The sequence below is a fragment of the Mustela erminea genome, chromosome 10 (genome assembly GCF_009829155.1).
Source record: "Mustela erminea isolate mMusErm1 chromosome 10, mMusErm1.Pri, whole genome shotgun sequence".
Lineage (NCBI taxonomy): Eukaryota > Metazoa > Chordata > Mammalia > Carnivora > Mustelidae > Mustela > Mustela erminea.
Window position 1 is genome coordinate 24,185,721 of NC_045623.1, and position 12,824 is coordinate 24,198,544.

Below are 12,824 nucleotides of genomic sequence, written 5' to 3' on the forward strand. Positions count from 1 at the left end.
TTATATCAAACACACACACACACACACACACACACACACACACACGTTTGGGAGGGAGAAGGAGAGAATCTCAAGCAGACTCCACACTGATCATGGAGCCCAACTGGGGGCTTGATCCCACAGCCCTGAGATCATAACCTGAGCCAAAACCAAGAGTCAAATATTCAACCAACTGAGTCACCCAGGGGGCTTCTGTTTAATTATATATTTTACAAATTTTTAATTTTAGAATAGTTTTAGATTTACAGGAAAGCTGCAAAGATAGTACAGAGAATTCCCATAGATCACACACCCAGTTTTTCCTATTGTTAACATCTCACAATAGCAATGATGCATTTGTTATAACTAATCAATCAATATTGATACCTTATTAATAACTGAAGTCCATACTTTATTCAGTGTCTGAACCAAAGCTCATATTTTATTTTATTGTTTTTATTTTTTTTTAAGATTTTATTTATTTATTTATTTGACAGAGATCACAAGTAGGCAGAGAGGCAGAGAGAGAAGGAAGCAGGCTCCCTGCTGAGCAGAGAGCCCGATGTGGGGCTCGAGCCCAGGACTCTGGGATCATGACCTGAGCTGAAGGCAGAGGCTTTATTTAACCCACTGAGCCACCCAGGTGCCCCACCAAAGCTCATATTTTATTTCCGCAGTTCTTATTTGATTTTTCTATTGCAGGATCCTATCTAGGACATCATATTACATTTAATTTTGATGTCTCCCGAGCCTTCTCTTGGTTATGGCAACCTTACAAATTTACCTTGTTTTTTGATGGCTCTATTTTGAGGACTACTGGTCAGTTATTTTGTAGGCTGCCCATTTACTAGAATTTTGCCTGGTGTTTTTTTTTTTTTTTTCCCTGATTACACTGGGGTTATAGGTTTTGGGGAAGAAGACCACAAAGTGCCATTCTCATCACATGATATCAAGGTTAAATGCTGTCAACATCGTTATTAATGTTAATGTTGATCACCTGGCTGGGTGGTGTTTGCCGGGTGTCTCTTTTATAAAGTTACTCCCCGTGCCCTTTTCCGTACTGTATTCTTCGGAAAGAAGTCATTATAAGCAGCTCATATTTAAGGGCTGGGAAGTTATGCTCACCTCCTTGAGGAGGAAACATCTACATAAATTATCAAATTAGGTTTCTAGAAACATTTTGTTCTCTTGAATGTCTATTTTTGCCCTCAAGTTTCTAATAACCATTGTGGCTTATCCTCAGTGGGTTGTTTTGACTTTGGGTAGTCACAGAATTAAGGTTAAAGGTAGATATATGGTTCGGTTTTTCTAATTTCCTTTTAAGGCCCAGCCTCTAAGCTAGAATTACTTGTTACATTTTAAATATATAATTTATAGTCTTTATTTAAACTTTACAAATTATAGAGAATGCCATCTATTCTCTAGAAAGAGGAGAAACAGAAAGTGAAAATTATTAATACACTAGACAACTATTGTTTTATACATATCTGCCTAGGAAGAAGTGGTAGAGGAATTCTGATCTGTTAAGGAAAAAAAAAAATCAGGGGTGCCTGGGTGGCTCAGTCGTTAAGCGCCTTCGGCTCAGGTTATGATCCCAGGGTCCTGGGATTGAGTCCCACATGGAGCTCCCTGCTCCGCTGGAAGCCTGCTTCTCCCTCTCCCTCTGCTGCTCCCCTAGTTGTGTTCCCTCTCTAGCTGTGTCGCTCTCTACCAAATAAATAAATAAAATCTTTAAAAAAAATCATTTATTCTTAAAGAGCTTAAATGTTCTCTGCCTGTCTGAGGACAATTCAGCAGTTGCCTAGAATCTGTTCTTATGTTCTCTCATGTCCCACAGCAGTATATGTTATTTCTTGAGTGCCTTGATGTGGAGCAGAAAGAGATGGCCCTTCTGCATGTGTTCCAACCCTATATGTTCTTCGGGTAATATTCTTTCCCAAAAGAAAGAATCCACCTCTGCCTATTATCAGATTCAGACAGATTATCCTGTTCTGAATTGGCAAGTCTTTAGAGTAAACATCTCTCGGCAATGTGTGAGAGATCTCCAGATTGTGCTTGGAGAGCCCTTCTGTTTGAAAGACAGAAAAACCTGCCACCAAAATGAAATATTCTTGGTCTAGCTTTCAGGAAGAATCAGCTTGAGAAAAAGGCAGCAAAGTGCACCCAGCTGGCAACTAGCTCATCACTACCATGGAATTCCAGTGACCTTGTTTTGCCCCAAGCCAGTTGATGTGTGGATAAAACCTAAACCTGGACCCTTTAAGATTGACGGTAAGGTTTTTATCCCTAAGTATTCCCAATAAATAAACAGTTAAGACATGGTTCAAATGGCCTGAATTTGATCCCTGGAATCCCCCTAAAAGTGCTTTCCCTGGAGCAGAATTTCCCTGAAGAAGAAAAAAAAAAAAGAACAAAAGAAATGAAATCAGACTTTATTTTGGAATATCTGCATTGGTAAGGGAAGGGAGCTATTAATCACAGAAATGTGCCTTGAGTTGAACTTCCCAAAGCAAAACTGCACAGTATTTAGTAAATGTAAAATGCATTTATTGAAATTCATAAGCAACCAGGCAAGCAAGCCATGGGCAATAGAATGAATGATTCAGGAGCTCCACATTAGTTATTTTATTTGGTTTTGAAGTGACCGACTATAGGAGGCATAGCATGTTCCCCCCAATCATCTCCCTCTATTCTGAACACATGACACTGGTCATGGCTCAGTAGACACAACATGGAAGCCAAGGACATCAGAATTATATCTAACTGTTCACAGTTAGAGAGCTATACACATCTGCACATGTTGCCATGAAGTGAGACCCACTGCATTTACCAAACAGAATACAAAGTCAGATCTAATTTTTGGTAAAATAGAGATCTCTAATAAAATGTCTATATATGTAAAAAAAAAAAAAAAGTCTAAAAAGGTACATGCATTAACAGTACTGAATCATGAAAATACAAGTGATTTTTATTTTTCTCTTGTACTTTATTATACTTTCAGAATTTTTCTAATAGCACTTTTTAGAAACTAAAAATAAAGGTATACATAAACATCCTTTTTCTCTTTCCTGCCAGAATTTTCTTTCTTTTTCTCAGTTATATTGCTCTTAACACTCTTCAAATGCAAACTTACTTTCATACCCCTCACTATTTGCAACTAAGTGGGAGGAATTTGGACCTTTTTGAAAAAATGTATTAACAGTATGGTAGCTGATGGTGACTTGGATCGATTGGAGGCTACATAGAAAAAAATTAAAATTCCATTTGGTTTTTTTTCTGCAAGTGTTTTTAAAGCTTTTCAGGGTTTATAAACAATCTGACTATACGTCAGATTTTTGTATTTACAGCATCTGTTATCGTTGGTGGTCATAAACATAACTTGACTTTTTTCCAAGAAAAGAGAAGTATGCAGTTTCTCTGGTTAATTCGCATACCTAAAAGCCTCAAAATCTCCTGGAACAGATAAAGTCTATCAGAGTCCCTTTGGTAGGAATGAGGGGAAGCTTATGCATTAAACAGGACCAAGTTCTCATATTCAGATGAATTTCCAATAGTTTGTGCATTTTTTTTGAATTGTAAAATAGGAAGGCTTCTGGCAGCAAAACTAATATGCATTGCCTTTGATAATGCATGAGCCAAGGGAAGGGTACTGGCAGCCACAAGAGAAGAATATACTCTTCAAATGCCCTTGGCCGATTCTCTAGGCCAGGCCCTTCTCTGGGTAAGTCGCCCAGCCGTAGGAAGGGAGGGCAAACAGAGAGCAGTGGGGGAGGAAGGAGACAACCACATAACTAAACAAAGTCAATTGAGCCATGTTCCAGACACTCTGAAAAACTCACTGAATGTAGAAAACCATAATATAGGGATTGAAAACACAGCTCCTAGAACAGTGTTTATAAACTTTTTTTTTTATTTAACTTATAAATCTTACTCCTTATAAATCTAGCATATTTTTTTAATTAATTAATTTTTTTTTATAAACATATATTTTTATCCCAGTGTTTATAAACTTTTAATGTACACCAGAACTACCCAAAGAGATTGTTAAAACTCAGATTCTTGGGCCTCCCATCCAAAGATACGGATTCAGTCAGTCAGAGTATGACCAAGAATTTGCATTTTCACAAGTTCCCAGATATTGTTGATGCTGCTGGTCTACACATCACACTTGGAGAATAAATAGACTCTATTTGACCTTAAATACTGTCTCTACCTCTCACTGCGTTAAACTAAGTGGATGACCCAGTCCCTCCCTAGCTCAGTCAATGCTTCTGTGAAATGAAGTAATACTAGCTCCTGGCTTCCAAAGTGTTGTAGTGAGGATTACATGAGAGAAGCCATCTAAGGCTCTCAGAAAAACACCAACAAATGTCAGCTATTATTATTAATATTAACATTATTTTGATATTGTATCGAATCTTCCTGATGTCAGTTGAGGAGACTGAGGCCCCAAGAGATTGAGTGACTATCTCATGGTCCCAAGGCTAGTGACCAGGGAAGCTGGCATGTGGGTCTTGGTCTTCTAGACTGTCTCAAGACACCAGATGGAGCATACCCTGGGACATCTTGCAGAGGCTGAACATTTTCAGCTTATCTCAAACCCATGATCTTCCTGGAGGAAATAAATACCAAAACTAGCCTCCAAGGTTTGCAAGCATCTAACAAAGCTGACTGACAACAACCATGTACTGCTTCTGCTTAATTGAAAGGGAACATACTGTCCTGGGTTATGAAAATGGGAAACCAAGGTCATGCTGAGTGAGGAAACTGTTACAGCCCTAATAACTGTGGGGTTGTTATTCCTCCTCTTTCTGGAGAAAACGGGGGTCTGGTTGACAAGAAACACATCCTTCAACCCCAGGAATTTATCAGGGGGACAATTCACAGTCATAATCTAAGCTACCAGAGGACACTTGGTATAACAGAAAGCTATCCCCAGACTGTTACCTACCTTTGACCTGATAAAAAAGAAAGAATTCTTTAACTTTGGCTTCAATAAAATGCACAATTATGCATTTTTTAGAAGAACAGGACAAACATCCGTTCTCAGCCAGTAGAATGTTATGTGCTTTTCAATAAAGCTGCTGAGAAAAGCAATAAATCCCAGCCTTGTCCTATTAATGTGTCTTACCTAGAACTCAAGAAATGAGATGCTCTTCTCAAATCTCCAATCAGCTTTCTGCTTTGGGAAATTGGAACTCTAGGGAGAAATAGAGATCCTTGGAACATTATCTTCAAAGCAGAACTGAAAGGAATACTTTAGATTACAAGTAACTTCACAACATTCAGAAGGTTCCAGCAATCCTTACATGATATCTGAAAACTGCTTTGAATTTTTAATGAATTGATAACTTACTTCACAGAATTACAGTGAAGATTAATTTGATTAATGTGTGTAAAGAACATAATGCAGACTGTAGCACATAGTGAATCCTCTGTGTTTCCTACTACGATTATGAATTATGATGATTTGGGGCTGTGGTAAAGTCACAGGGTTTACAGGCTGGTTCAGATCTCTGTGACTTTCCTGATTCTGTGAAGTAAAGAAATTTGTTCCCTCAATGGGATTCAGTAGACAGAGTAACAGAGAGGAAGAGAACTATTTTAACAATAAAAGTTTTAGTAAACAAAGAAACAAGTCCTTTTACGAAGAGCTGCATTTAGCTTTTGTTCATTTTTTAAAAATCAAATTGATTTATGTATTCTGTGAAGAAATACTCAGGACTTTTCAAAACCACAACTGATTGATTTTAACCGAAGGTCATCAGAATACACACACAGATCTATGGTAGGAAACACAGTATGTCTTTCATTCTAACTTTCCCGTTACCACAATCGGGCTCTCAGAGACCTAATTAATCTCACAGGGTATTTGCCTACCATGTTTGTTTCACTAACTACAAATTTGTCATGTGTTCTGACACCCTATTGAATTCTGAATGGCCAAATTTTATTATAATTTTGGAATAGGACAGTTCCACCTACTCATAGTCCTAGGGCCCAAATGCCTGTGTTTTCATACAATGTTGGGAATATAACCTAGGCAGTTATTCATGAAGACAATAAAACTACGATCCAGGGCAAGTCAAAAAGGATGCTGGTTTCAATCACTTTTGGGGAACCTGGGTGGCTCAGTGGGTTAAAGCCTCTGCCTTTGGCTCAGGTCATGATCCCAGGGTCCTGGGATCAAGCCCTGCACCGGGCTCTCTGCTCAGTGAGGAGCCTGCTTTCCCCTCTCTCTCTGCCTGCCTTTCTGCCTACTTGTGATCTCTGTCTGTCAAATAAATAAATAAAATCTTGGTTTCAATCACTTTTTCACCTCCTTTAGGAAGAGACTTTAGGATTCATTAAGCATGGTTTTAATTCCAGGTTTGTAAAAATTACATCAGCATGTGGCCAGGAAGGAATGGAAAACATAACATGGTTTTCACTGGTCAATCCTGTACCTTTCAGAGTCTGTACCCCTGCAGTCTCTCTTCTCTTGTCCAGTCCAGTTTCTACTCAATCCATGACCACCATAGGACTCTGGGCTTTATCTGCAACCCACTGACTCTGCCCTGTGAGCCAGGATGGCATCTGACCTGCCGAGCTCCTCCACTTCCTGCCACCCTTCAAATAGTAGTGGACAGTTAGTAGAATTCCCAACCTCTTCACGTTGTATGGTCTTGGGGAATTCCTAGCTCACCTCAGCTGCATCCTACTGACCCCAAACTAACATCTATAGTCAACGGCCCATGCAGCCCCTTGATTTCCTGCAAGAGGTGACTCTGAAATTGATGTATTAGAGAGGAGGAGGATTAAATGTTTTGTTCAGTTTTACTAACTTAGACAACAGACAATTTCATACAATAAAAAGTGGGAGTCAAGAGAAAAATGGGGGGCAGGATCCAAAGTTCTCATGTAAACTGCAAAGCTTTGCAGAAGTTATTCCCTGTTCGATAAATTTGCTTTATGTTCTCCTGTGCACTTCCTCCACAGTATATTCATGTTTTAGACCAACGTGTTCTATTAGTGGAGGATGTCTAGACACCTTTCCGGTTTCTCTCTGCCGCAAAGGCAAGCACCTTAATTTTTGAAGCTTGCTGACTGGCTACATCAGGTAGAAAGGGTTATTAAATTCATCTAGCTCTCAGTGCCACTTTCCCCAGAAAAGAAAACTTTGAGAAAATCAAAACAGCAGCAGGTTGTGCAGGCAAACACTCATTTAGCTGTCATTAGCCCTTGATGGGGAATCCTAATTCTTCCACGGCAAAAGAAGGCAACTTCAATTCCCATCTTCATCTTTTGAATTCTAACTAAGGAACAAAAAAAAACCATTCTTTTCTTTTTTTTTTTCTTTTTAAAGTTTAGAAGGAGACTGTGATCTATTATTGATCACTTCAGTGCTTTACTTACAGAGTATAATAAAGAATTGCTCAAATAGCCAAATACAGAACCATCTCCATCTACAAACAGAATTATGTCCCACACAGGATCATTCAGGCACACCAGCTAGCTAATTCTCAGCCAAATAAAGTGATTCATTACATAAAAAAACCACAAAAGAACAGATTTTTCTTTCTCTAGAAGGCTTCCAGACCATCTATCTCAAAGCTCTGCTAAAGAGTTTTGCATTCACCAAAACGTATTCAACACTCAGCGGGCCCTAGTCTCTGAAAGATCAGTGGCTGGGCAGTAACGTGGTGCCACCTAGCTTCCCTCCTGAGGGATATTTGTCCATCCCTAGATGATCTCAAATGCCTGAGGAAATTACACTAGGTTTGACAATGGGCACGGATAGCACGGAGGCCTGGGTGTTATACACAAACAATGAATTATGGAACACTGCATCAAAAACTAATGATGGACTATGTGATGATGAACATAACATAATAAAAATAAAAAACAATGGTCTATGGCTTGATGAGACCAGAACAGACAAAGAGAAAAATGCTTCCTTTCATATTCATGCAAAGACAATTGAACACCAGAGTTAGAGCCTGGAGATCCTTGGCAATAGAAGCCCGCTAGCCCAGTCAGCCTTTCCCCTACCTCATCACCTGCGACTCTGTGGGAGGAGAAGGTGATCTGTAACACACACGGTGCTTCTGGTGGTGGCTCTGCACACCAGGCACGTCTCCTGACCGGTATCCCCACCTCTGTCACAAATGCTCTTCCCAGCCAAGGACTCCTCCCCCTAGGATCCTCCTCTCAGATCCTTCCAAATTCAAGTCTCACTTCCCACTACAGCCTTCCCTGACCATACCAAACTCCAATAGTTGTCTCATCTCTGAGTTACATTATGTTCTCGGTTCTTCATGGTGTCTTTCGTTACTCTGCGTGCGCCTACCTGCCTGTCCCAGTCCTCAACCTGGGGTCTCTTAAATGTCCTTCAAGGCTCAACTCCTCTGTCAACAGCTCTTCTTGACCACACGCTCCCTCTAACAAACCCATACGTTGCCTTCTTAGTGTGTAGACCTCTATTAAAGAGCTCATTTTTTCCATCACCCTAATTAGACTCTAAGCAGAGACTGTGTTTTAGCTATCTACTCTAATCTTCAGTAAATTGTTGTTGAATAAATAAATGGTTGAAAAAATGAAGCATAGCCTTTAAATTACTTACTCTTACTTAGTGTTTCTCCAACTAGTCTATATTTCTTACCGAAGGACTCTATATTTTAATCCTTCCCTTGCCACAATCCTCAACACAATGACTGATCCCTGCTTAATCCCTTCTGACCCTATTAAAAAAAAAACAAACAAAACAAAACCCTACATTTCCCTAGTGAATGCTCTCTAAAATAAGCAGTCTCCTTCTCCCTCCCATCCACACTCCCACTCTCATTTCTGACTGAAGACTTTGCTTCTAATTTCACTGAAAAATAGATATAACCCAGGTTCTGGTTGTTTCGTTGACCAGACACTGAGATCTTCCTTCCACATATCAAAAAAGGCTTAATAAAATATATTTTTTTAAAGTTTTGTAAATAATTGGATGAAATGTCAAGAAAGTTGAGGTGAGATGGCATCCGAAGTGAGGCTGGGACATGAGGGAGGCACCGAAGCATCCCACATATGCTGCGACGCATCTACCTATGGCTCTCGTTGCTCAGAAGGGACTGGAGGGAGAGCCTACACTGGGTCCCAGGCACTGGAACCAGGTGGGGGTCTGCCCACACCCAAGACACACAATGTTCTCAACGATCATTTCAAACGATCCCCCGGTGACTCCTGATTTCCACAAGGGAATCTCCACGATTGGAGTCTCCTCCCCACCTCCTTGAACTCCATCTTGCCTCTCTTCTGCTCATTCACCCTACTCCCACCATACTGGCCTCCTTTGTCTTCTTCCCGTTGTTGCAATCCCTGCTGTAAGCAGCCACACTACTACCCACCTAAGGTCCTCAACTTCCCATCCCCTTTTCTAGTATTCTCATCTTCATGGGGCATATCCCCCACCCTGTCCAGCTCAGTACAATATCCTCAAAAAGCCTTCCCTGATTACATTATAAAATGGACCCCTCTCTCTTCATTCTCCATTCCCTCCCCGCAATTCATCTTGCTTCACAGCACTAGCATCACCTAAAATTACACTTCAAATTTTTGTTATTTACTGGCTGTCTTCCCAACCCGAATCTGAACTTTATGATGGAAGAAACTTTCTCTTTCTTATTTAATCAATAAACCAATCCTAGTCTGAGTCTGAAGATGGGTGCTTTATTCACACTTAACTTTGTCCCAGTGGTAGTGTCTTTGGAGGAAAGGGCATGAAGGGAGGTCTATTATTTGATGTGGGATAATGGCAATAACAAACAACCCATAAGCTTCAGGGACCTCACACAATACAGGTTTATTCCTTGCTCAGGCCATAGTCCTTGTGGATGATCCTAGTCAGATGGCCCAACTGTAAACAGGCTTGCTTAATCTAGTAGCTCCACTATCCCCTAGGACCTGGGAGTCATCCACTGAATCCTTTGCATCTGTCAGAAGGTCAGAAACTAGGGAGACAACAGGATATCATCCAGGAGATTTTAGGGGTCAGGTTTCATCAGAACACAAGCTCACAATCAGAGCTTTGAGGGAGCCTGGGAAAGCATTTTAACCTACTCCAGAGGGAAAAGGAATTAGGGTGTGGTGAACCCATGGCATAGTAGGGTCTGTCATGATAGGTAACAGCAGGCAATGTACAAGCTGTTTTTCAAAGGATGAGAAACTTATCCTGGAATAGTGTTCCAGGGGAAAGGAATGGCAAATGCCAAGGCAGAGGAAAAAAAAAAAGTAGCACATCTTAGGAACTTTAGGCGGCAGATGTGGCTATATCTACTATGAATGTACAGTGTGAAACAAAAAAGGGGTAAGAATGAGGAAATAGGCAGACTCTAAGACCACGAAATACCCTGTATGCCATGACAAAGGGTTCAGACTTATTTGGAGGGTAACAGGGAGCTTCTGAAGGATATTAAGGGCAAAGGTTAGAGAATAATGTGATCAAGTGGGTGTTCTTCAAAGAGTCCCCCAATGGGATGATCTACATGGAAGATGAATTTGGGATAGAGGGAATGGAGATAGATAATTAGATAGGAAGATATTAAAAAAGGATAACAAGAAAAAATGCTGAGGGATAGAAGTCAAGCTAAGTAGTTTCACGGTGCTTATTAAATTATTTTTTCTTCTGGAAAGTCTCATGAGCATACTTATTGTTTTTGATGAGCTAAAGACTTTAATATTATTCCTGAAGTTTAGAAATCCATCTCACGGAGGTTAGTAAAGTCACATTTTAATTAAATCTCTAATTAGATTTGTAATGCCTATCATTTAAAATTAAAGGTCAGTCTAAATGGGTAAAGTTATTTCTCAGTCAATGGTAAGGATTATTTGGGGAAGGCAGGCAAGGAGTAGAGTTATGAGTATGAGTAAAGTCTCACTTACGTTGATAGTGTGTATATGAGGAGGGAAAATTGATAAACATTTCCCCTTAATACCCAACGTGACAATATAATTCTAATCAAAAAACATATAGAAAAGTTAGATCATTCATCATAACGCTGTTTTTATCTCCACCAGATAAATTAATATCAAATTAAATTAAATTTTTAGTGTTTCCAAAACCATGACTACCAACATGTTTGCACTTTTCTCCTTATAATGATGTGATTTTCCTCTTTCCATTCATAACAATTCTCTCCTTTTTTGTCATCTTTTTATTTGCAAAAACTTTTTACAACTTTACAGAGGCATAACTGACAAAAATTATATCTGTAAGTGTACTGTGTAATGTGTATTCATTGTGAAGTGATTATCACAATAAGGTTAATAACACATTCATCACCTCACATTTTTATTTATTTTGATATGATGAAAACACTTAAGATCTACTCTCTTGCAAATTTCAGGTATACATTACAATATTTTTTTTAATTATTTATTTATTTATTTATTTATTTTTAGAGAAAGAGTGTGGGGGAGGGCAGAAGGAGACAGGTAGAGAGAGAATCCCAAGCAGGCTCCACACCCAGCACAGGCTTTATGGGGGTCTTGATCTTCCAACCTGAGATCATGACCTGCGTAGCAACCAAGAGTTTTTTGCTTAACCCAGTGAGGCCCACATTACAGTATTTTTTTTATTTTTGAGAAACGGCTTATTTTCCATCAACCCTCTTCCCATTTTGTTTGCCTTTGTGGAAAAGCGGCTTAAGACCATTCAGTGGTTGGTCCTACCCATTCCGTGGCCTGAGCAGTGGCATCTGCAGACCAGTCTTCCGAGTCAGGGTGGACGCTCCTGTCTTCAGCAGGGAACTGCTGACTAGGCACTGAGGGCACCTACTCAACCTCACTATGAGTAGCAGTGAACCCGGGAGCTGGAACAGTCCATCCACCCTGAAATCCCTCTTTGGTCACAGAGTTCTCTGCAACAAACTGCCCTTCTTTTTCAATCTCTTCAGGATCTCTTAGAAGTAGAGATCAGGCAGGACCTCCCAGGGGTGCTCACGAGAAATGGTGCTATACATGCACCGAACTTCCCAGGCCAGCATACACATTAGACTCACTAAGTGAGCTCCCTTGTGTAGCAAGGGATGGTGATGTCCACGTAGTGAAGAGGAGGGTCTGTGTTATACAGAGCGATGATAGGCAGGTTAACATAAGATTCCTCTCTAAGAGGCTGGTGGTCAGTCCTGGGATCAGTAGCCACCAGCAGTCTCGGCTCTCCAAAGACTGCCTGGATCCAGTTAGTGAAGCTTCCAGGAGTGAAGCCTCCAGCAATGGGAGCGGTTCCTGTAGCAGCAGCAAAATTCAGCACAGCTCGCTGGCCAGTATTCCTGGAGGACTGGACACTGACGTCAGCTGGGTTTTCAATGGCCACAATGGCACAAGCTGCCGGCAGAAGCTTCTCCCAGGTTCTCTTCAGATGTATGATGTAGATGCCATCACTTTCCCTTTTGTAGCTGTACCGTTCCATTTGGAAGTCAAGGTTGGTGCCACCCAAGTGAGTCCCTGCTGCAGGGAATTTGAGGACATTCTACTCCTTCATTTGCAGGACATCAAGGGCTCTGGACATTGTGAAAGTTTCCCTTTAAGTTATGATGGGAACGCAGACACCACCATATAGACCCTTTCCTGGGTAGCACAGATAATCTCACATTACAATATTTTTAACTATAGTCACCATGCTGTACTTTATGCCCTCAGAATGTATTCCTCTTATAATTGAAAGTTTGTACTTTTTTTTTTTTTACATATTTAGGGTAATTTTATTTTATTTTTTAAAATTTTTTAAGTTTTTATTTAAATTCTAGTTAGTTAACATGTAGTGTAATATTAGTTTCAGGAGCAAAATTAAGTGATCACTTACATACAACACCCAGTGC

General features: G+C 40.2%; 1 pseudogene; it reads right to left on the reverse strand.

Moving 5' to 3' along the window:
* Positions 1–11,573: 11,573 nt before the first annotated feature.
* LOC116567709 lies at positions 11,574–12,565 on the reverse strand (annotated as a pseudogene).
* Between the last annotated feature and the right edge of the window lie 259 nt (positions 12,566–12,824).